Raw genomic sequence first — 25,107 nt, 5'->3', positions numbered from 1 at the left:
GCATGGTTAAATCTAAATCTAGGAAATTAAACCTATGTTATTGGCATTTTTATTGTGATTTTTCATTGCATCTTATTTGTGTTCATTGAGATTCTTATAATGCTCTCTTTTACCACAACAGAGTAGTATTAAGGAATTTTCAGATGAATAAAATAGTCTGATGATAGAAAACTGATATCCTCCAAGATTATAAATGGAAATACTTTCTCTTTACCATGTGATTAAAAAATAATGTTTTAGAAATAAAACAAAGACTAAACTGAGCGACTGAACTGAACTGAAACTTATATTTAATTGAATGCAAAATTAGGACACCAAATATAACATATTACCCTAAAACAGTACTCCCATTATATATAGCCTGAATTAATGGACACTTTCTTTATATACCTATGAATGCTTTATGTGTATACATGTGATATAAACTAAATGAAATTTAATGATAGCTAAAAGAACTATACAGAAACTGTTTTTTAAGTGTAAACTAATTACAAACCAGTATAACTTCCCTTCTCCCATTCACAACATCTGATGAACATCTGAGCATAATTTGTACTATCATGGAGACTAATGAGTCTTAGAAATTGGGCTTCTTTAAAAGGCTGATGGGTAGAGGCACAGGGAAGATGTTGGTCAAAAGTACAAACTTCCAGTTAATGAGATGAATAAGTTCTAGGGATCAAATGCATAGGATAGTGATTACAGTTAATCATATTGTATTATATACTTGAAAGTTACATATGGTGGTAATTTTTGCAATATGTAAGTATATCAAATTAAACTTATACAATGTTATATGTCAATTATATCTCAATAAATCTAAGGTAAATGATTATACCTTAAATAGATCTAATTTTTATTTGTAAAAAGAAAGAAATTAGTTTTAATAGTCTGATCCACATTATGCCCTTAGAGAAATTACTGCCTCTAACTGCACATGTTCAGACAAAACATTTGGTAGTTTTGGCTGTATGCACCCAATGACATACCTGAATGGAAAATCATATGTATTATGATTTATACATACAGTATTTACTCTTTTATTGTAATCAAAATAGGTAAGTTTTCTTTAAGAGATATCTTAACATCTATCTCCCTTTCTATATTTATTTCATGTGGAAAATATTAAACATCTTCTTTGTGTCAGATGCTGTGCTACAGAATTCATGACAATATAAGATATGCCATCACAAAAGCAGATAATTAAACAAGTATACCATGACAGAAGATCAAGGGATATGAGACTGATTAATAGGACAGATCCCTAACCTAAGGATCAGAAAAGATCTTCCTAAGGAATTACTGTTAAAACTGAGAAGATCTTGAGTAGATGATATTTGAGGGATGCTGAATACAGCATGGTGAGACCATGAACCATTAGTAGGACAGAGAGAAGAGATAAGGCTGAAAGGTAAACCAAGGTCTAATCACAGGACTCTTCAGAAACCATTTAAAGAGGATGGACTTAAACTTCAGGGGAATGAGAATCCTTAAACACAATCATTTTTGTAGTTTAATGTTATTCTGGCTATGGGAGAGAATCAGTTGAGTAAAATAAAACTGGAAAAAGACAAGATATATAATTTGGGGCAGGGGATAATGATGGCCTGAACCAAAGTGGTGGCAGTAGGGATGGAGAGAAATTGATAAGATTCCAGATACACTTTTTAGTTAGAAAGAATGTGACGGGAGACTAAATGTGAGAAATGAGGTAGAGAGAAGTGTCAAGGTTTATTCATAGCCTCCTAAATTATTATAGATTTCATTTTGACAGTTCATATACTTTCACCACATGCTCCATTGTGTTGTCATTAATTTATTTCACATGTATGTGTTTAGTTTTTATAAAATAGCCAGAAAGTGTTGAGAAGGAAAGCTCATCTGACATTCATTCTGTGACCTCTCAAAATGTGCTTAAATTTGAGCAAAATTATTATAAATGAATAAACAAAAAATAAACTGAAAATTGTACTTTTCTTTCACATATTTTGTCACAACACTGATGATCAGGCCAGGGTATGCTTCTTTTTTTGTTATAGTCACCACTTTGTTGTATTTTTTAGATTCTACATGTAAGTGATGTCATACAGTGTTTGTCTTTTTTGTCTGACTTTTTTCACTTAGCATAATGCCCTCCAAGTCCATCCATGTTGCTACAAATGGTAAAATTTAATTATTTTTTATATGGCTGAGTAGTATTCCATTGTGTGTATATACTACATCTTCTTTATCCATTCATCAGCAGCAGGTTGTATTTTCATTTTTTCATGGTTTCCTAAATAAGAGCTGTGAAAAGCTTTTATTCAGGCCCCAGTTGTTTAGTTTTGCTTTTATTTCTTTTACTTTAGGAGGTAGATCCAAAAATTATTGCTGTGACTTACGCTGTGTTCTGCCCATGTTTTCCTCCGGGAGTTTTTTAATATCCAGTCTTAGATTTTGGTCTTTAATCCATTTTATGTTTATTTTTATATATGGTGTTACAGAATGTTCTAATTTCCTTCTTTTAGTTGTATCTGATCAGCTTTCCTAGCAACATTTATTGAAGAGAATGTCTTTTCTCCATTGTATACTATTGCCTCCTTTGTTGTAGATTAAATGACCATAAGTGCATGGGTTTGTTTCCAGGCTCTCTATCCTGTTTCATTGATCTATATATCTGGTTTGTGCCAGAACCATATTGTTTGATTACTATAGCTTTGTAGTAGTCTGAAGTCAGGGATCATGATTCCTCCAGCGGTGTTTCTCAAGATTGTTTTGGCTATGCAGGGTCTTTTGTGTTTCCATACAAATTTTAACAATAAAGAAGCAGACTCACAGATACAGAGAACAAACTAGTCATTACCAGAGGCAGGGGCAATGGAGCAGTGGAAGAGAGGGAGGTATAAACTACTGACGGCAAAACAGGCTCAAGGATGTATTGTACAACACAGGGAATATAGCCAATATTTGGTAAATGGGTTCAGTTCAGTTCAGTCGCTCAGTCTTGTCCGACTCTTTGCGACCCCATGAACTGCAGCACGCCAGGCCTCCCTGTCCATCACCAACTCCCGGAGTTCACTCAGACTCACGTCCATCGAATCAGTGATGCCATCCAGCCATCTCATCCTCTGTCGTCCCTTTCTCCTCCTGCCCCCAATCCCTCCCAGCATTAGAGTCTTTTCCAATGAGTCAACTCTTCGCATGAGGTGGCCAAAGTACTGGAGTTTCAGCTTTAGCACCATTCCTTCCAAAGAAATCCCAGGGTTGATCTCCTTCAGAATGGACTGGTTGGATCTCCTTGCAGTCCAACAGACTCTCAAGAGTCTTCTCCAACACCACAGTTCAAAAGCATCAATTATTCGGTGCTCAGCCTTCTTCACAGTCCAACTCTCACATCCATACATGACCACAGGAAAAACCATAGCCTTGACTAGACGGACCTTGGTCGGCAAAGCAATGTCTCTGCTTTTGAACATGCTATCTAGGTTGGTCATAACTTTTCTTCCAAGGAGTAAGCGTCTTTCAATTTCATGGCTGCAGTCACCATCTGCAGTGATTTTGGAGCCCAGAAAAATAAAGTCTGACACTGTTTCCACTGTTTCCACTCTTTCCCCAGCTATTTCCCATGAAGTGATGGGACTGGATGCCATGATCTTCGTTTTCTGAATGTTGAGCTTCAAGCCAACTTTTTCACTCTCCTCTTTCACTTTCATCAAGAGGCTTTTTAGTTCCTCTTCACTTTCTGCCATAAGGGTGGTGTCATCGGCATAGCTGAGGTTATTGATATTTCTCCCGGCAATCTTGATTCCAGCTTGTGTTTCTTCCAGTCCAGCATTTCTCATGATGTACTCTGCATATAAGTTAAATAAGCAGGGTGACAATATACAGCCTTGACGCACTCCTTTTCCTATTTGGAACCAATCTGTTGTTCCATGTCCAGTTCTAACTGTTGCTTCCTAAGCTGCATACAGATTTCTCAAGAGGCAGGTCAGGTGGTCTGGTATTTCCATCTCTTTCAGAATTTTCCATAGTTAATTGTGATCCACACAGTCAAAGGCTTTGGCATAGTCAAGAAAGCAGAAATAGATGTTTTTCTGGAACTTTCTTGCTTTTTTGATGATCCAGTGGATGTTGGCAATTTGATCTCTGGTTCCTCTGCCTTTACGAAAACCAGCTTGAACATCAGGAAGTTCACGGTTCACATACTGTTGAAGCCTGGCTTGGAGAATTTTGAGCATTACTTTACTAGCGTGTGAGATGAGTGCAATTGTGTGGTAGTTCAAGCATTCTTTGGCATTGCCTTTCTTTGGGATTGGAATGAAAACTGGCCTTTTCCATTCCTGTGGCCACTGCTGAGTTTTCCTAATTTGCTGGCATATTGAGTGCAGCACTTTCACAGCATCATCTTTCAGGATTTGAAATAGCTCAACTGGAATTCCATCACTTCCACTAGCTTTGTTCATAGTGATGCTTTCTAAGGCCCACTTGACTTCACATTCCAGGATGTCTGGCTCTAGATGAGTGATCACACCATCGTGATTATCCGGGTCGTGAAGATCTTTTTTGTACAGTTCTTCTGTGTATTTAAAGTTGTATAAAAAATTAAATAATGTAAATAAATAAATAATTTTTAAAAAGGCACAAACACAAAGACCAGAGGGTAAATGAGTGAAATGGAGACTAAAAAAATGGAAAAGATCAACGAAAAAAGAATGTGGAGCTGTACATCAGAAACTAGCACAATATTGTACATCAACTTTAGTTACAATTTTTTAAAGAATAAATGAACCTAACTACTGTTTATTTGAAAATATAAACAAAACCAACAAAGCTTTAGCTAACTAAGAAAAAAGTAGAGGATTCTCATAAGTAAAATCAGAAATAAAATAAAAGAAGTTACAACTGATGCTATAGAAATACAAAGAATCATGAGAAACTTCTATGAAAAATTATACACCAATGAATTGGATGCCTTAGAAGAAATGAATAAATATCTAGAAACATACAATCTTCCAAGGCTGAATCATCAAGAAACAGAAGTCTGAATAGACTGATCTAATAAGATTAAAATGGTAATCAAAAATCTCCCCAAAACAGAAATCTAGGACCAGATGGCTTCACTGAAAAATTCTACAAAACATTCAAAGATTTAATACCTATCTTTCCCAAGCTCTTCTAAAAAACTGGAGAGAAACTTTACAGACACATTTTGTGAAACCAGCAATACCCTGAAACCAAAAGCAGATAAGAACACCAAAAAAAGGGGGGGGACTAAAGTCCAGTATTCTTGATGAACACAGATGCAAAAACCCTAAACAAAATACTAGTAAACCAAATAAAACCATACTTTAAAAGAATCATACACCATGATGACCAAGTCAGATTTATTCCAGGGGCACAAGGAGAGCTCAGACAGCTACAAATCAATGTGATATGTCATATTAACAAAATTGAGGATAAAAATCATATAGTCATTTCAAATGCAGAAAAGTCATCTCTGACTCTCTGCGACCCCATGGACTGTAGCCCACTAGGCTTCTCTGTCCATAGAATTTTCCAGGCAAGAAAACTGGAGTTGGTTGCCATCTCCTTTTCCAGGGGATCTTCTTGACCTAGGGATTAAACCCACATCTCCTATGTCTCCTGCATTAGCAGGCAGATTCTTTACCACTGAGCCACCTGGGAAGAGGGAATGTACCTCAACATAATAATAAAAAAAAAAAACATATATGACAAACCAAGAGTTAATGTTATTCTCAGTGGTGAAAATTTTAAATCTTTTCCTCTAAGATCAGGAAAAAACTCTTGCCACTTCTCTTCAACAAAGAATTGGAATTTCTAGCCATAGCAATTCAGCAAGAAAAGGAAGTAGTGGGCAACCAAATTGGAAAGAAAGAAGTAAAACAGTCACTATTTGCAACTGACATGGTATTATATATAGAAAACCCTAAAGATGGAACCCTCCAAAATCTGTTAGAAATAATAAATAAATTCAGTAAAGTCAGAGGATACATCAAGATACAGAAATCTTTGGCATTTCTATTCACTCACAGTGAACTATCAGAAAGACAAATTGATGTAACATTCTCTTTTTAAAATTTTCTTTTTAATTGGAGGATAATTGCTTTACAAAATTGTGCTGGTTTCTGCGATGCATCAACATGAATCAACCACCCTTCTTGGTTGCCACACAGTACCAGGTTTGAGCTCCCTGTGTCCTACAGCAAATTCCCACTGGCTATCTGTTTTACATATGGAGATGTATATGTTTCAATGCTACTCTCTCAACTCATCCCACTCTCTTCTTTCCCCACTGTGTCCACAAGTCGGAAGTCTGCATCACCATTAGTATCAAAAAATAAAATATCCAGGAATATTTTGAGAAGGTGAAAGAGCTGTACACCAATAACTATAAGACTGATGAAAAAAACTGAAAAATACACAAATAAATAGAAATATATCCAGTGTTCATGAAATGCAGGAATTAACATTGTTTAAAGATCCATACTATCCCACACTACCCAAAGAAATCTACAGGTTCAAGGCAATTCCTATCAAAAATCCAATGGTCTGTTTCACAAAACTAGAAAAATAATTCTAAGATGTGTATGAAGAGACTTCCTTGGTGATCCAGTGGTTAAGACTGTGCTTCCACTCCAGGAGTCATGGGTTCTACTCCTGGTCAGGGAACTAAGATCCTGCATGCTGCATGGCATGGCCAAATAAATAAATATTTAAAATAATAATTTTTAAAAAATAAAGTAGGTGTGGAGCCACAAAATATCTCAAACAGCTAAAACAACCTTGAGAAAGAAAAAAGTTGGAGGTATCATGCCCCCTGATTTCAAACTATACTACGAATCTTATGGTGTTCAAAACACTATGAGTACTGGCACAAAAAAAGAAACACAGATTAATGGAACAGAATAGAAATCTCACATGTATACGTACAATGAATTTATGATAAAGAAGCAAAGAACATACAATAGAGAAACAATAGACTCTTTAATAAATGGTATTGAGAAAACTGGATCAGTTCAGTTCAGTTCAAAAGAGTGAAGCTAGGCCACTATCTGACAGCACACACAAAAATTAACTCAAAATGAATTAAAGATTTGAATGTAAGAACTAAAACCATAAAATTCCTTGAGGAAAACACAAGCTGTAACCTAATGCACATAAGTCTTAGCAATGATTTTGAGGATTTGACTCCAAAAGCAAGGGATTAAAAGCAAACATAAACAACTGGGACTGTGCATGCTAAGTTACTTCAGTTGTGTCCGACTCTTTGGGACGCTATGGATCATAACCTGTCAGGCTTCACCATCCATGGGATTCTCCAGGGAAGAACACTGGAGTGGCTTGCCATGCCCTCTTCCAGGGGACCTTCCTGACTCAGGGATCGAACCGTTATCTGGCATCTACCAGCATTAGCAGGTGGGTTCTTTACCACTAGCGCCACCTGGGAAGCCCCAAACAAATGGGACTACATCAAACTAAAAATCTTCTGCACAATGAAGGAAACCATCATCACAATGAAAGGCGACATACTGAATGAGAGAAGATATTTGCAAATCATGTATCTGATAAGAAGTTAATACCCAAAAAGATATAAACAACTCATACAACTTAACAACAACAAACAACCTGATTTGAAAATGGACCCAGTAGCTGAGCAGACATTCTTTCCAAAAAAGACATACAGCTGGCCAACAAGCACATGAAACTATGTACAATATCATGTCATTATTAGGAAAATACAAAAACCACAATGAGCTATTACCTACATGTGTTAGAATGGCTATCATCAAAAAGACAAGATGTGAAAAATGTTAGGAAAAATGTAAAGAAATGGAAATCCTAATCTGTTAGTAGAACTGCAAATTGGTATAGCCGGAATGGAAAAAGCATGGAGATGCCTAAAAAAAAAAAAAAAAAAAAAAATCAAGAATAGAACAACTACATGACCCAGCTATTCCACTTCTGAGTATTTAATTGAAAAACATGAAAATGCTAATTTGAAACTCCTACGTTCATTGCAGCATTATTTACAATAGCCAAGATCTCGAAGCAATGTAAGTGTCCATCAGTGGGTGAATTGTCAATGAAGATGTGGTACATATACACAGTGGAATACTACTCAACCATAAAAAGGATGAAATCCTATCATTTGTGACAACATGGATGGACCTAGGGGGTATTATGCTAACATTGTATGATTTCATCCATATGTGAAATCTAAAAGGACAAAACAGACAAAATAAAATAAAAAACAAACTCACAGACACAGAGAACAGATCAGTCCTTACTGGGGGAAAAGGGTTGGAGGGTGGGCAAAATAGATGAAGGAGGTGCATGGTGATGGATGGTAACTGTATTTGTGGTGGTGATCACTTTGTCCACAGATGCCAAATGATAATGTTATACCCAAGAAACTTATATAATTTAAAAAACACTTCAGATACAACCAGGCTACTGACCCCACAAGCCATGGTGGGTGACAACTACTAATGGGAGGGTAGCATCCTCTACAATAAAATATTTAGTGTGAAGCAAATGTATGAGACTCTGGAGCCAACCAAGGTGTGGCTGGGTAGCATGCTGGGGCTGCTCCTGTTGGTCGAAGCTGTCCCTCTTCCCCCAAAAACAGCTTATTCCAGAGAATATCTCTGAAAACCTAAGTAATCTATTTTGTTTTATGTAATACTGCTTTTTATTTATTTATTTGCTTTTTAAAGTATACATTAGTTCACTTTTCAAAGTAATTTGGAAAAATATATTACAATTCTTAAAAACATTGAGTCCTTTCTAGTATTTTATTTGGAGAATTTACCAAAAAAATTGGCAGATGAAGGTTTCTGTACAAAGATGTTTGGTGCTACACTATTAGAAGAGAAAAAATAGAAATAATAAGAGAAAGGTTAACTAAGTTATGAGACAACAAAATGGAATGCATTGGTAACCAATAAAGATGTTAATGACAAGGAAAATGTGTACTGTAATAGAATATTGAATGAAAAACAAAATCCCAATATATTTATGTAGTACAATATCAAATCAATGGAAAGAAATAGAGAAAAACAACAGAACGGGAAAGACTAGAGATCTCTTCAAGAAAATTAGAGATACCAAGGGAACATTTCATGTAAAGATGGGCATAATAAAGGACAGAAATGGTATGGACCTAACAGAAGCAGAAGATATTAAGAAAAGATGGCAAGAATAAATGGAAGAACTGTACAAAAAATATCTTAATGACCCAGACAACCACGATGGTGGGATCACTCACCTAGAGCCAGACATCCTGGAATGTGAAGTCAAGTGGGCCTTAGGAAGCCCCATTATGAACGAAGCTAGTGGAGGTGATGGAATTCCAGTGGAGCTATTTCAAATACTGAAAATTGATTCTGTGAAAGTGCTTCACTCAATATGCCAGCAAATTTGGAAAACTCAGCAGTGGCCAGAGGACTGGAAAAGGTCAGTTTTCATTCTAACCCCAAAGAAAAGTAATGCCAAAGAATGTTCAAATGACTGCACAATTGCACTCATCTCACACGCTAGCAAAGTAACACATCTCCAAGTTAGGCTTCAGCAGTACGTGAACCATAACTTCCAGATGTTCAAGCTGGTTTTAGAAAAGGCAGAGGAACCAGAAATCAAATTGCCAACATCTGTTGGATCATAGAAAAAGCAAAATAATTCCAGAAAAACATCTGTTTCTGCTTCACTGACTACACTAAAGCCTTTGACTGTGTGGGTCACAACAAACTGTGGAAAATTCTTAAAGAGATGGGAATAGCCAGACCACCTTAACTGCTTCCTGAGAAAACTGTAGGCAGGTCAAGAAGAAATAGAACTGGACATGGAACAACAGACTGGTTCCAAATCAGGAAAGGAGTACATCAAGGCTGTATATTATCACCCTGCTTCTTTAACTTATATGTAGAGTACATCATGGGAAATGCCAGCCTGGATGAAGCACAAACTGGAATCAAGATTGCCAGGAGAAATATCAATAACCTCAATATCCAGATGATACCACCCTTATGGCAGAAAGTGAAGAACTAAACAGCCTCTTGATAAAGATGGAAGAGGAGAGTGAAAAAGTTGGCTTAAAACTCAACATTCAGAAAATTAAGATCATGGCATCTGGTCCCATCACTTCATGGCAAATAGATGGGGAAACAGTGGAAAATGTGACAGACTTTATTTTCTTCGACTACAAAATCACTGCAGATGGTGACTGAAGCCATGAAATTAAAACACGCTTGCTCTCTGGAAGGAAAGTTAGAACCAACCTAGACAGCATATTAAAAAGCAGAGACATTACTTTGCCGACAAAGGTCCATATAGTCAAAACTGTGGTTTTTCCAGTAGTTATGTATGCATGTGCAAGTTGGACCATAAAGAAAGCTGAACGCCGAAGAATTGATGATTTCAAACTGTGGTGGTGGAGAAGACTCTTGGGAGTCCCTTGGACTGGAAGATGAAACTAGTCAATCCTAAAGGAAATCAACCCTGAATATTCTTTGGAAGGGCTGATTCTGAAGCTCCAATACTTTGGACACCTGATGCGAGGAACTGGCTCAGTGGAAAAGACCCTGATGCTGGGAAAGATTGAAGACAGGAGGAGAAGGGGACAAGAGAGGATGAGATGGTTGGATGGCATCACAGACTCAATGGACATGAGTTTGAGCAAGCTCCAGGAGTTGGCGACGGACAGGGAAGCCTGGTGTGCTGTAGTCGAAAGGATCACGGAGTCGGACACGACTGAGAGACTGAACTGAACTGAATGATCTCAGGTATGGAAAATATACACTGAAAAAACAGATAAAGTTTTAAATTTTAAAAGATGGTCCTAATGTGAAAAGAAGAGAGGCAAAAAACAAAGGAGAAAAGGAAAGATATAAGCATCTGAATGAAGAGTTCCAAAGAATAGCAAGAAGAGATAAGAAAGCCTTCTTCAGCGATCAGTGCAAAGAAATAGAGGAAAACAACAGAATGGCAAAGACTAGAGATCTCTTCAAGAAAATTAGAGATACCAAGGGAATATTTCATGCAAAGATGGGCTCGATAAAGGACAGAAATGGTATGGACCTAACAGAAGCAGAAGATATTAAGAAGAGGTGGCAAGAATACACAGAAGAACTATACAAAAAAGATCTTCACGACCCGGATAATCACGATGGTGTGATCACTCATCTAGAGCCAGACATCCTGGAATGTGAAGTCAAGTAGGCCTTAGAAAGCATCACTACGAACAAACCTAGCGGAGGTGATGGAATTCCAGTTGAGTTATTTCAAATCCTGAAAGATGATGCTGTGAAAGTGCTGCACTCAATATGCCAGCAAATTTGGAAAACTCACCAGTGGCCACAGGAATGGAAAAGGTCAGTTTTCATCCCAATCCCAAAGAAAGGCAATGCCAAAGAATGCTCAAACTACCACACAATTGCACTCATCTCACACGCTAGTAAAGTAATGCTCAAAATTCTCCAAGCCAGGCTTCAACAATATGTGAACCGTTAACTTCCTGATGTTCAAGCTGGTTTTAGAAAAGGCAGAGGAACCAGAGATCAAATTGCCAACATCCACTGGATCATCCAAAAAGCAAGAGAGTTCTAGAAAAACAGCTATTTCTGCTTTCTTGACTATGCCAAAGCCTTTGACTGTGTGGATCACAATCAACTGTGGAAAACTCTGAGAGAGATGGGATACCAGACCACCTGACCTGCCTCTTGAGAAACCTGTATGCAGGTCAGGAAGCAACAGTTAGAACTGGACATAGAACAACAGACTGGTTCCAAATAGGAAAAGGAGTGCGTCAAGGCTGTATATTGTCACCCTGCTTATTTAACTTATATGCAGAGTACATCATGAGAACCGCTGGACTGGAAGAAACACAAGCTGGAATCAAGATTGCCGGGAGAAATATCAAGAACCTCAGATATGCAGATGACACCACCCTTACGGCAGAAAGTGAAGAGGAACTAAAAAGCCTCTTGATGAAAGTGAAAGAGGAGAGGGAAAAAGTTGGCTTAAAACTCAACATTCAGAAAATGAAGATCATGGCATCCAGTCCCATCACTTCATGGGAAATAGATGGGGAAACAGTGGAAACAGTGTCACAATTTATTTTGGGGGGCTCCAGAATCACTGCAGATGGTGACTGCAGCCATGAAATTGAAAGACGCTTACTCCTTGGAAGAAAAGTTATGACCAACCTAGATAGCATATTCAAAAGCAGAGACATTACTCTGCCAACTAAGGTCCGTCTAGTCAAGGCTACGGCTTTTCCAGTGGTCGTGTATGGATGTGAGAGTTGGACTGTGAAGAAAGCTGAGCGCCGAATAATTGATGCTTTTGAACTGTGGTGTTGGAGAAGACTCTTGCGAGTCCCTTGGACTGCAAGGAGATCCAACCAGTCCATTCTGAAGGAGATCAATCCTGGGATTTCTTTGGAAGGAATGATGCTAAAGCTGAAACTCCAGTACTTTGGCCACCTCATGCGAAGAGCTGACTCACTGGAAAAGACTCTGATGCTGGGAGGGATTGGGGGCAGGAGGAGAAGGGGATGACAGAGGATGAGATGGCTGGATGGCATCACTGATTCGATGGACGTGAGTCTGAGTGAACTCCAGGAGTTGGTGATGGACAGGGAGGCCTGGCGTGCTGCAATTCATGGGGTCACAAAGAGTCAGACACAACTGAGCGACTGAACTGAACTGAACTGAACTGAATAGAACTGAATATAACTTATGTCACAAATATATACCTTCAGATTTCATGATTTTCTATAAAAGTAGAAAATAGTTTCTGAGTAGTATTTTAATAACTGAATAGATACTCCTGCTTCCATGTACTTCATCTTTCTGTTAAAAATTACATCTCATATATTACTCTTTCTAATGTTTTACTCATATTTCTGCTCCAACTTAATGAAAATATTAAAATCTACTCTGTTAGTCTATCTATACTTTAAATATAATTGTAATTAATTTATACCATTATTTATGTTTGTGATTATTTGTTATAACACTATATTGGTCTTACACTGGTATAGACTTTTTTGGGAAAATTAGCTCTCACACCAGTTTCAGTGTTAATGAAAACAATGGAAAGAATCTGTGTGGAATGACTTTGTGTTACTGACTGTCTTGACTCATCTTGTGGGATAATCTAAACTGACTTTTACAAATGGCAGGACAATGGGAAGAACTGAAAATCAGTGCAGATATTACTGATATTTTACTTCCAGTTCTTCTCTACCTAGTATTATATTATGAACATCTCCCTGGGTCATTATTATTCTATAACACTGTTTAACCTCAGATATGCAGATGATACCACCCTTATGGCAGAAAGCAAAGAGGAACTAAAAACCCTCTTGATGAAAGTGAAAGAGGAGAGTGAAAAAGTTGGCTTAAAGCTCAACATTCAGAAAACAAAGATCATGGCATCCCGTCCCACTACTTCATGGGAAATAGATGGGGAAACAGTGGAAACAGTGTCAGACTTTATTTTTTGGGCTCCAAAATCACTGCAGATGGTGATTGCAGCCATGAAATTAAAAGACGCTTACTCCTTGGAAGAAAAGTTATGACAAACCTAGATAGCATATTCAAAAGCAGAGACATTATTTTGCCGACTAAGGTCCGTCTAGTCAAGGCTATGGCTTTTCCAGTAGCCATGTATGGATGTGAGAGTTGGACTGTGAAGAAGGCTGAGTGCCAAAGAATTGATGCGTTTGAACTGTGGTGTTGGAGAAGACTCTTGCGACTCCCTCGGACTGCAAGGAGATCCAAGCAGTCCATTCTGAAGGAGATCAGCCCTGGGATTTCTTTGGAAGGAATGATGCTAAAGCTGAAGCTCCAGTACTTTGGCCACCTCATGTGAAGAGTTGACTCATAGGAAAAGACTCTGATGCTGGGAGGGATTGGGGGCAGGAGGAGAAGGGGACGACAGAGGATGAGATGGCTGGATGGCATCACTGACTCAATGGATGTGAGTCTGAGTGAACTCCGGGAGTTGGTGATGGACAGGGAGGCCTGGCGTGCTGCGATTCATGGGGTCGCAAAGAGTCGGATACGACTGAGCAACTGAACTGAACTGAACTGAGTCACCAAATCCAACAACCATTTTTTATCTTTGTTTTTTGCAACCTATCTCAAACTACTGTGTCATTACCTAGTCAGGAACTCTCTACAAATATTCTGGTTTAGCACTTGATGACCTCCATGGTCTGACCCTGAAATAACTTTCCAATGTTATTAACAGGATCCTGCTTAAGTTGTCTGATATTGCACCTAAACTCAATAGCTCACTATTCCCAATAATCATACTGTGCTTGAGGCCTCTAGCTTTGTTCATGCTATTACATTTTGATCTTGGTTCAGATCCTGGTGCTGCTATTTATTACTGAAGACCATTTTACAAGTTATAAAACTTCCACAGACCTCAGGTTCCCTATTAGTAAAGTGGAGAAAATAACAGCACCTATCTATATAGTGTTCCTGGAGGATTAGATGATAGAAAAATATAAAATGCTTAATGCACACAGTAACTACCTAGAACATAATAAATGCTTTAGAACTATTATCATCATTGTTAGAATGCATGCCTTCTTCCCCTCATCTCCATAGGTCTAAATTTATTAGACACTGAATTTAGCTTGTTTCTCCACACATACATATAAATTCATCAAAATTTAATAAAACACATCTTCCATGATTCTTTTTACCACAAACTTGCAGTCTTACCCAGCTCTCTCACAGCTCTTTAACAAATCCCCAATTATCCTTTCTGACTTCTCTGAAATATTTATGCTTTCTTTTAGAGTTATATATGCCCTTATCTAATCTATCTTAATTATTAAGTTCTTTAAGATAAAAATCTATATTTGATCATTTTTATATTGCACTTAATATAGTTTCCTGAACTTAATATGTACTTGAAAATATCAATGGAATTAGTGAAAGAATGAAATCTATATCTTCCTTTCTGGGATAGTTGTTTCAAAACTGGTACTCTAATGGCAAATAGAGGAGCAGTTTCAAAGAAGATTCAATAAGGTAAGTATGATAAATGTCAGTAAATGTCACAAAATGTTTGTTCCGTTGAGTTTTTATTCTCTTTAGTTCTATAGTTGTAGAATGCAAGAATTAGTCTATTAAGAAGCTCTACAGCTCATCAATTAATTCAGTAAAGTTGAAGGATACAAAATTAATATACCAAAATCTGTTGAATTTCAATACACTAACAATGAACTATTCGAAAGAGAAGTTAAGGAAACAACTGCATTTACCATTGTATCAAAAAGAATAAGATAACCAGGAATAAACCTACCTAAGGAGGTAAAAGACCTGTACTCAGAAAACTGAAAGACACTGATGAAAGAAATTGAAAAAGAAATAACACATGGAAAGATATACCATATTTTTAGATAGGAAGAATTAATATTATTAAAATGGTCATACCCAAGGCAGTCTACAGATTCAAGGCATTCCCTATCAAAATATTCAAGGTATTTTTCACAGAATTAGAACAAATAATCTTAATGTTTGTATGGAAACACAAAAGACCCAAATAGCCAAAACAAAAGACCCAAATAGCAAAACAATCTTGAGAAAGACTAACAGAGCTGGAGGAATCACATTCCCTGACTTTATACTATAAAGCTACAGTAATCAAAAGAGCACAGTACTGGCACTTCCACCCTATGGAATACAATTTTGTTTGTATACCAAGATTTATTAGTTTAAAAGTATATGACTGTGGAGTAACTCTCTCTAATACATCACCATAAAAAGAAAAATTGTAATTAGAAAGTATTTTAGTGAGTGAGTGAGTGAAAGTTGCTCAGTCATGTCCAACTCTGTGACCCCATGACCTATATATAGTCTGTGGAATTCTCTAGTCCAGAATACTGGAGTGGGTAGCCTTTCCCTTCTCCAGGGGACCTTCCCAACCCAGGGATCAAACCCAGGTCTCCCACATTGCTGGCGGATTCTTTACCAGCTGAGCCACAAAGGAAGCCCAAATGAAAGTACTATTGCTCAATCATGTCTGACTCTTTGGGACTCTGTGGACTATAGCCCGCCAGGCTCCTCCGTCCATGGAATTCTCTAGGTAAGAATACTGGAGTGGGTAGCCATTCCCTTCTCCAGGGAATCTTCCCAACCCAGGGATCAAACCAGGGTCTCCTGCACTGCAGGCAGATTCTTTATCATCTGAGCCACCAGGGAAGTCCTGTTTTAGCGTGGATAGCATCAAACCTAGATGACTACGTTATGAAGTACAACGTTTGATTGTTTCAAGACATCCCATCTATAATCCATCAGTCATTTGAGGGGTTCGATAGGTCAAGGACACAGTTCCCTACACTGGATTTTATGAATACTATCAGAATTTGCCCTAGTCACCTTCTGCTGTCCATGTTTAGCTGCTGACTATTCCTCCTTCTGACTGGATAGTTTTTCTTTACCAATGTTAATAGTTGAATAAACTTTCTTAGATTTGGGAATCATTTGGTCCCTTTAAATCAGTGTTTCATATCTCTATGTATTATATGTTGGCCCTAAGGTTTAACTCTCATAAGGTACTTATTACTTTGTATTTAAATAATTTGGGTGCAACATGCTGAAAGAAAATTCTACCATAATGCAGACAAAGAATATTTTCCCACAATCAAATGGGTCAAATATGTTCAACATTTAAAATTGCATCCCACAGTGTAAAAGCAGTACTAAGGGGAAGGTTCATAGCAATACAGGGATACCTCAAGAAACAAGAAAAATATCAAATAAATAACCTAACTCTACACCTAAAGCAACTAGAAAAGGAAGAAATGAAGAACCTCAGAGTCAGTAGAAGGAAAGAAATCTTAAAAATTAGGGCATAAATAAATGCAAAAGAAACAAAAGAGACCATAGCAAAAATCAACAAAGCCAAAAGCTGGTTCTTTGAGAGGATAAATAAAATTGACAAACCATTAGCCAGACTCATCAAAAAAACAAAGGGAGAAAAATCAAATCAATAAAATTAAAATGAAAATGGAGAGATCACAACAGACAACACAGAAATACAAAGGATCATAAGAGACTACTATCAGCAATTATATGCCAATAAAATGGACAACGTGGAAGAAATGGACAAATTCTTAGAAAAGTACAACTTTCCAAAACTGAACCAGGAAGAAATAGAAAATCTTAACAGATCCATCACAAGCATGGAAGTTGAAACTGTAATCAGAAATCTTCCAGCAAACAAAAGCCCAGGTCCAGACAGCTTCACAGATGAATTCTACCAAAAATTTAAAGAGCTAACACCTATCCTACTCAAACTCTTCCAGAAAATTGCAGAGGAAAGTAAACTTCCAAACTCATTCTATGAGGCCACCATCACCCTAATACCAAAACCTGACAAAGACACCACAAAAAAAGAAAACTACAGGCCAATATCACTGATAAACATAGATGCAAAAATCCTTAACAAAATTCTAGCAATCAGAATCCAACAACACATTAAAAAGATCATACATCATGACCAAGAGGGCTTTATCCCAGGGATGCAAAGATTCTTCACTATCCGCGAATCAATCAATGTAATACACCACACTGACAAATTGAAAAATAAAAGCCATATGATCATCTCAATAGATGCAGATAAAGCCTTTGACAAAATTCAACATCCATGTATGATAAAAACTCTCCAAAACCAGGAATAGAAGGAACATTCCTCAACATAATAAAAGCTATATATGACAAACCCACAGAAACATTATCCTCAATGGTGAAAAATTGAAAGCATTTCCCCTAAAGTCAGGAACAAGACAAGGGTGCCCACTTTCACAACTACTATTCAACATAGTTCTGGAAGTTTTGGCCACAGCAATCAGAGCAGAAAAAGAAATAAAAGGAATCCAGATTGGAAAAGAAGTAAAACTCTCACTGTTTGCAGATGACATGATCCTCTACATAGAAAACCCTAAAGACTCCACCAGAAAATTACTAGAGCTAATCAATGAATATAGTAAAGTTGCAGAATATAAAATCAACACACAGAAATCCCTTGCATTCCTATACACTAATAATGAGAAAACAGAAAGAGAAATTAAGGAAACAATTCCACTCACCATTGCAACAAAAACAATAAAATACCTAGGAATATATCTACCTAAAGAAACTAAAGACCTATATATAGAAAACTATAAAACAGTGGTGAAAGAAATCAAAGAGGACACTAATAGATGGAGAAATATACCATGTTCATGGATCAAAAGAATCAATATAGTAAAAATGAGTATACTACCCAAAGCAACCTATAGATTCCATGCAATCCCTATCAAGCTACCAACAGTATTTTTCACAGAGCTAGAACAAATAATTTCACAATTTGTATGGAAATACAAAACAACCTTGAATAGCCGCAGCAATCTTGAGAAAGAAGAATGGAACTGGAGCAATCAACCTGCCTGACTTCAGGCTCTACTACAAAGCCAGTCATCAAGACAGTATGGTATTGGCACAAAGACAGAAATATAGGTCAATGGAACAATACAGAAAGTCCAGAGATAAATCCACGCTCCTATGGATACCTGATCTTTGACAAAGGAGGCAAGAATATACAATGGAGAAAAGATAATCTCTTTAACAAATGATGCTGGGAAAACTGGTCAACCACTTGTAAAAGAATGAAACTAGAACACTTTCTAACACCATTCACAAAAATAAACTCAAAATGGATTAAAGATCTAAACGTTTTAAGATCAGAAACTATAAAACTCCTAGTGGAGAACATAGGCAAAACACTCTCTGACATAAATCACAGCAGGATCCTCTATGACCCACCTCCCAGAATAATGGAAATAAAAGCAAAAATAAACAAATGGGACCTATTCAACTTAAAAGCTTCTGCACAACAAAGCAAACTCTAAGCAAGGTGAAAAGGAGAAAATAATAGCAAATGACTGAGCGACTTCACCCCCCACCCCCCATAGTACTTTACAGTGTTGTGTTAGTTTCTGCTGTGTAGCAGAGTGAATCAGCTATACATACATACATATCCCCTGTCTTTTGGAATGCCTTCCCATTTAGGTCACCACAGAGCACTGAGTAGAGTTCCCTGTGCTATACAGTAGGTTCTTGTTATCTATTTTATACATAGTAGTGTGTGTATGCTGCTGCTGCTGCTAAGTCGCTCAGTCGTGTCCAACTTTGTGCGACCCATAGACGGCAGCCCACTAGGCTCCTCTGTCCCTGGGATTCTCCAGGCAAGAATACTGGAGTGGGTTGCCATTTCCTTCTCCAGTGCATGAAAGGGAAAAGTGAAAGTGAAGTCGCTCAGTCATGCCCGACTCTTAGTGAGCCCATGGACTGCAGCCTACCAGGCTCCTCCATCCATGGGATTTTCCAGGCAAGAGTACTGGAGTGGGTTGCCATTGCCTTCTCCGAGTGTGTGTATATCAACCCCAATCTCCCATCCGATCTCTTCTTTCCCCCATTGGTATCCATATGTTTATTTTCTACATCTGTGTCTCTATTTCTGCTTTGCAAATAGGTTTATCTGTACCATTTTTCTGAAAGGATTTTTAATTATAAACATTCAATAAATATCTGCCAAACCAAAGAATAAAAGGCTGATACTTCAGTTAGATTATAAACTTAGTTATGGCATGCAACATTTTATGATTATTTAAAATCACAGAATGGAGTGGATAATAAGTGCCCAGTAATATTTTTATTGATGGCAATATTAATTATATATCTGTAGGAATACAGTCTCTAGTTTTTAAAATTAAATTCTAAACTTTCTCTTTTTAAGGCAATAAACTATTGGGCTAAATTTGCATCAATGCGCTTTTTATTCTCTTGATGTACAATAAAAGTTTATATTCTCATCTCTCTGTATAATATCTGATTGCAGACAATAAAACACAATGTGAAAGATATTTTATACAGACTCTATGCACACACATGTATATTCACACAGAAATAAAATTAATATCTATACTAATGTGACCCTCACCTCTTTAAAATTCCAGTTTAAGAAAATTGATTCTATGTTGTTGACTCCAGATCTTTTTAGTACACAAACAGCACCTGCCATAGTATAAAAGGAAACCAAGTAAGCAAGGTTCTGTATGAGTAGATTTGGAAACAGACCAAGATGGACTGGGCAGGCTCACACACTGGGATTTAAGACACAGGAAAAATCCCAACAGTGCCTGAAATTCTCAGCACCAGCTATCATTCGATATTTTACTGGATTAAGAAATTATGTTACTTAAATGGAACTTTTAATTCATTTTGAAGATGAGTATGTGTCATGAATCCACTACTTTCTTTGAAATTGAGAAAGTTTTAAGTAGTCTGGGAAAATGGGGGTACTCAGGGCAGAGCATGCCAAGTAGAATCTAGATAAAGAATCTGAATAGAAATGTCTCAAAAGAAAAGGTGAAAGGTCCAGAAATGTGTTTGTTTTACTTCACAGTTTTGCCAAGAGCCTGCAGTTCTTACTGCAGAGTTGACTTGCCCACTAAAGTGTTGATTTAAATAGCAAAAAGCTTTGGTGCCCAGAAGCATAAATAAAAAATTCATTATAACACCTGTAAAGATCTTGCTTTTAAAAGACAATGATCTCTAAATCTTAAGTACTAGAAAATCAATGTCTGATAGCACTCTGCTTGCTTTCATAATTTTCCATTTATTCCTTCCTGAATAGTGAAAGCAACCACTAAATTACATCAACAAATTGTGAATATATGTTATCACTTAGTTGTGAGTGGAAGACTAAAGAAAGGAGATAAAAATGCCAAAAGAGATACTTTAGTCAGTTCCTACCCAATGAAAACATCATCCCTTAACATGAAAGCAATAGTTTCAAAGAATAATTTTCAAACCATAGTTTTGATGGTAAAAGTTTTTACCTAATAATTTTATAGAACTAATGAGTAAAACAGTGTAATAGTTGTCATCTTAACTATCCAATCTCAGTGAGTACTAATGCATTTCAGACGCTACACAGAAGATACATTTAGAGGCTCTATTTGAGTCAGTAACTTTATAATCATTATTCTAGGATATACTTTTCATTATTCTAAATACAAAAATGGAGAAAATATTCTTTCTTAAAGACTATAAAATTAAAAATTATAAGCAATAGCAAGAGGTCATTAAGTCAAGTGATTCTGCCTCAGTAAGGATTAACACCTAAGCCTTCTGAAGCAGATGGCTTTTCTATCCTATTTTTAGACACGATTTTTAGAATGGAGAGCTTATCCTTGATAATACTGTTTAGTGTTTACTTTAAAAACAAAATTAAAAAAACTTTGTTTATAAGTGGTTTTCTTACTATAATTAAGACCTTTCACTTTGATAACTGAATAAACTACAATTATACTGTTATTTTTAATGAGTCATAAAGAACAACTGTATTGAGAGAAAGATGATCATAGCTGACCATGTCTCTTAACATGAAGTCATTGCTTACTAAATGTCTATAAGACATTTTATTTGGAAAAAAGTATAGATTAGGGAGAAAAAAATCAGTGAAGTTAGGAAAGGCTATATTAAACTTTTAAATTATTATAATTCACTTAATTTCATAACTGAACTGACACTAAATTAACTTATATGATCATTTTAACTTATAAATCCAAGATATTATTTTAAACTATATCCATTTATTTTTTCTTAATTGCTAAAATATACCTGTTTATTATGGAAAACAGAGCACAAAGAAGAAAAATTTACCTGCAGTTTTAACACAATGAGAGAACCACTGCAAACATTTTGATATATGTCCCTCCAATATTTAAAGGCACCCACAGAATCAGAATACATATATGTGTTTGAGTATATATATGTATTCTGAAAAAAGAATATATATATACATATTCTGAAAAAAGTATAGATTAGGAATGTATACACACACACATACATATATGTATATATATGTGGAATATAGGTATGTGTATATATTAGGAATGTATACACACACACCTTTTTTAACTTAGGAATTCATTATGGATGTTTTTTGTTACTTTCTTGAAAAGTCTTACACTCACGGAAAAAGTCTTCTACAACCCATTGCTAACGGCAGGATACCAATCTGTCACAAAAACAAACCTCATCAATCAACCGATGTGATTTCCATCATTTTACCTATGTAAATGATGCTGCAATATAACTCCCACACAACTTTGCTCAGACTTCTGATTACGTATTTCCTTCAAATGAAGTACTAGTAGTAAATTTTTCTTACAGAAGAAATGAATGCTCCCAGTACATGTTGGCAAAGGATCCTCTAAGAAACATGAGACTATTTAATCTGTGTCTATAAGAGAATGGTAGTGCCCCTTTCTCTTACCCTTGCCTCATCAACACTGGTTATTATCAAGCTTTTCGTTTTTAATAAGTTGATATTTAAAAAATAGATATCATTTTTGTCATTTCTATTATTTTAGGGTTATTTGTAATTCTTTTGAGAATTGCTTGTTCTTTTTATTCTTCCACAAAGACATTAACAATGTGCTTTGTTAATTTCCTCTCTCCAAACCTAGTCTAAGAAGTTTGATTTTTATATTGTTTATAAAAATGGTATACATACTAAAAATATCACATATTTTGTATCACATATACTGTACATATTTTTCCAAGTTTGTCACTTGGGTTTTAGTTTTATTGTTTCTTTTTAATTGTTTCTCCGTATCTTTCAGGCAACTCAGCTTCAACTGGATTATCTTTCCTCTAGCTTTTTTCTCCACCTCCATGTTGAGGGCTAACTCTTTCGCCCCCAGGACCTCATCCTTCATTATAGTACTTGTCTGTCCATCCCCACCACCAGACTATCACCTCCATGAAGTCAAGACTCCTTTCTTAATATTGTAAATCGAAACCTTTATAATTAAAAAAATATGGAGAACACATAATTCCAGGAGATGTTTAATAAATATTTATCAGAAGAATGTAATGAAAGAATGTCCCTTTGCTCCGGTTTAAGTTCCCGAGAAGGAAACTTAAGCATATAAATATTACTTGAGAAAGACAATATTCAGTGATTTCATAGCATCCTCTTCAAGCTTAAATGCAACATCTTCGCCCCTGAATTATTTTGATGTATAGTACTTCTCTCTGTAGAAATGTAGAGAGTTAAAAATTAACATTAAGCAAAATACTGATTCTTTTCTCATTTTAACCTCAATAATTATTCCTTTTATAACTTAGTAACTGAGAATCTTTGAGATAAATCCTGGGTAAATGTAATTGGTATTAAGTCAAATAACTTTGGATGATAGTTATCAGGATATAAAAAGGGGAAAAATCATTTTTGTGTAGTAGTTAAAAGCTCAGTTAAGACAAAGTGCTTGAGCTCAAATTCCAACTTCGCCTCTTTTTAGACAAATTACCTAAACCTCAAGTTCTTCATCTGTAAGATGGGATTCATGATGGTACATACATCACAGAATGGTTGTGAGGATTATATGAGATGACACAGGTAATGCACTTAACACAAGGTCTGGAACACAGTAAACATTCAATAAGTGGTAGCTATTATCAGTTTTTAACTGACCTACCTAGTGCTGCGTAAAAGAATCATTAACCATAACTGAATAAATAAATTTCTGCTGGAAATCACCCTGAGTCTAGCAAAATTGAGTTTCCCAGGTGATAAAGCTGCTCAATTGCAAGTCAATACCTGCAACCAGGCTGTCTGCCTTATGCTTCTCTATGGGGTCCATATGTGAACCTGTTGCTTATCTTCTCCTCCCACAGCATCTTAATATGTACCATGTGACTTCTTAGCTGGTCTCTTTTTGGACTTCAGTATCAATAGCTCTGGAAGAAGATGATTACCCATTTTTCACTATACTTTCTCTAGCCCCTGAAAGATTATGCAACAAATTCACATTTTAAGTTATATCATCCCAGGAATTTGATCTAATATTGGTGAAATCCAAAATCCATGATGCCGAGGGAAAACGTGCAAAAACTTCATTCAATTTATTAACCTCTAATGAGCTAAGTACTTTCATTTAATTCCTGCAACAAAACTGTGAGCTAGATATTATTTCTACATTTTACAGTTGATGAGACCAAAGTTCAGATAGATCTGGTATGTTATCCAAGATCACACAGCTACCTAAGTGGCAAAATTATGTCCCTTTTTTTTAATAAAAACTCTATTTCCACACAAGCATCATTATCTTATTCAAGCCCTTCTCCAACCATGAGAAAAGCATGGCCCTGCTTTCTATCTATAGCTGTAATATGTCTTTCACTGTTCTCTCCAGAGCATCTTTCCAGAAAATTTCCTGAATAAGCAGAACGAGGAAAGGAAATATGGAGAATTCAAATAGACTTCAAGCTAAGAAAAATTCACAATTACTATTCTCATGCAAAAAAAAAACAAAAGAAAAAAGTCACAGAAAGTAAAAGGTAGAAACAATCTATTGACAGGTGAATGGATAATGGATAAACATACTGTGGTATATACATGCAATGGAATACCATTCAGCATTATAAAGGAATGGAATTCTGAATCATGCTTGAAAACGTTATGCTAAGTCAAGTAGCCAAATACAAAGGGAAAATTGTTGTATGAGTCCACTTATATAGGAATGTAGAGTAATTACATTTATAGAGAAAGAAAGTAAAGTAGTATTACCAGGAATTATAAGGAGCAGGGAGAAGGCAATGGCACCCCACTCCAGTACTATTGCCTGGAAAATCCCATGGACGGAGGAGCCTGGTAGGCTGCAGTCCATGAGGTCGCTAAGAGTCGGACATGACTGACTGACTTCATTTTCACTTCTCTTTCATGTATTGGAGAAGGAAACGGCAACCCACTCCAGTGTTCCTGCCTGGAGAATCCCAGAGATGGGAGAGCCTGGTGGGCTGCTGTCTACGGGGTCGCACAGAGTCTGACACGACTGAAGTGATTTAGCAGCATAAGAAGCAGAGGGGAAAATGGGGAGTTCATGTTTAACGGCTACAGAATTTCAGAATTAGGTGATGAAAAAGTTCTGGAGATAGACAGTGATAATGATTACACAACAATGTGAATGTGTTTAATGCCTCTGAACTGCACATTCAAAAGGGTTAAAATGGTAAATTTTATCACAATTTA

At 36.5% G+C, this 25,107-nt stretch overlaps 1 protein-coding gene across 1 annotated transcript in view; it reads right to left on the bottom strand.

Annotated features, from left to right (window-relative positions):
* The window catches only part of SLC4A10 (solute carrier family 4 member 10), a 347,705-nt gene that overhangs the window by 252,047 nt on the left and 70,551 nt on the right, over nucleotides 1-25,107 (bottom strand). The window lies entirely within an intron of this gene.

Source organism: Oryx dammah, unplaced genomic scaffold, assembly GCF_014754425.2.
Source record: "Oryx dammah isolate SB20612 unplaced genomic scaffold, SCBI_Odam_1.1 HiC_scaffold_27, whole genome shotgun sequence".
Classification (NCBI taxonomy): domain Eukaryota; kingdom Metazoa; phylum Chordata; class Mammalia; order Artiodactyla; family Bovidae; genus Oryx; species Oryx dammah.
Note: the sequence above shows the minus strand (reverse complement) of the source record. Positions and strands in the feature narration are given on the sequence as shown.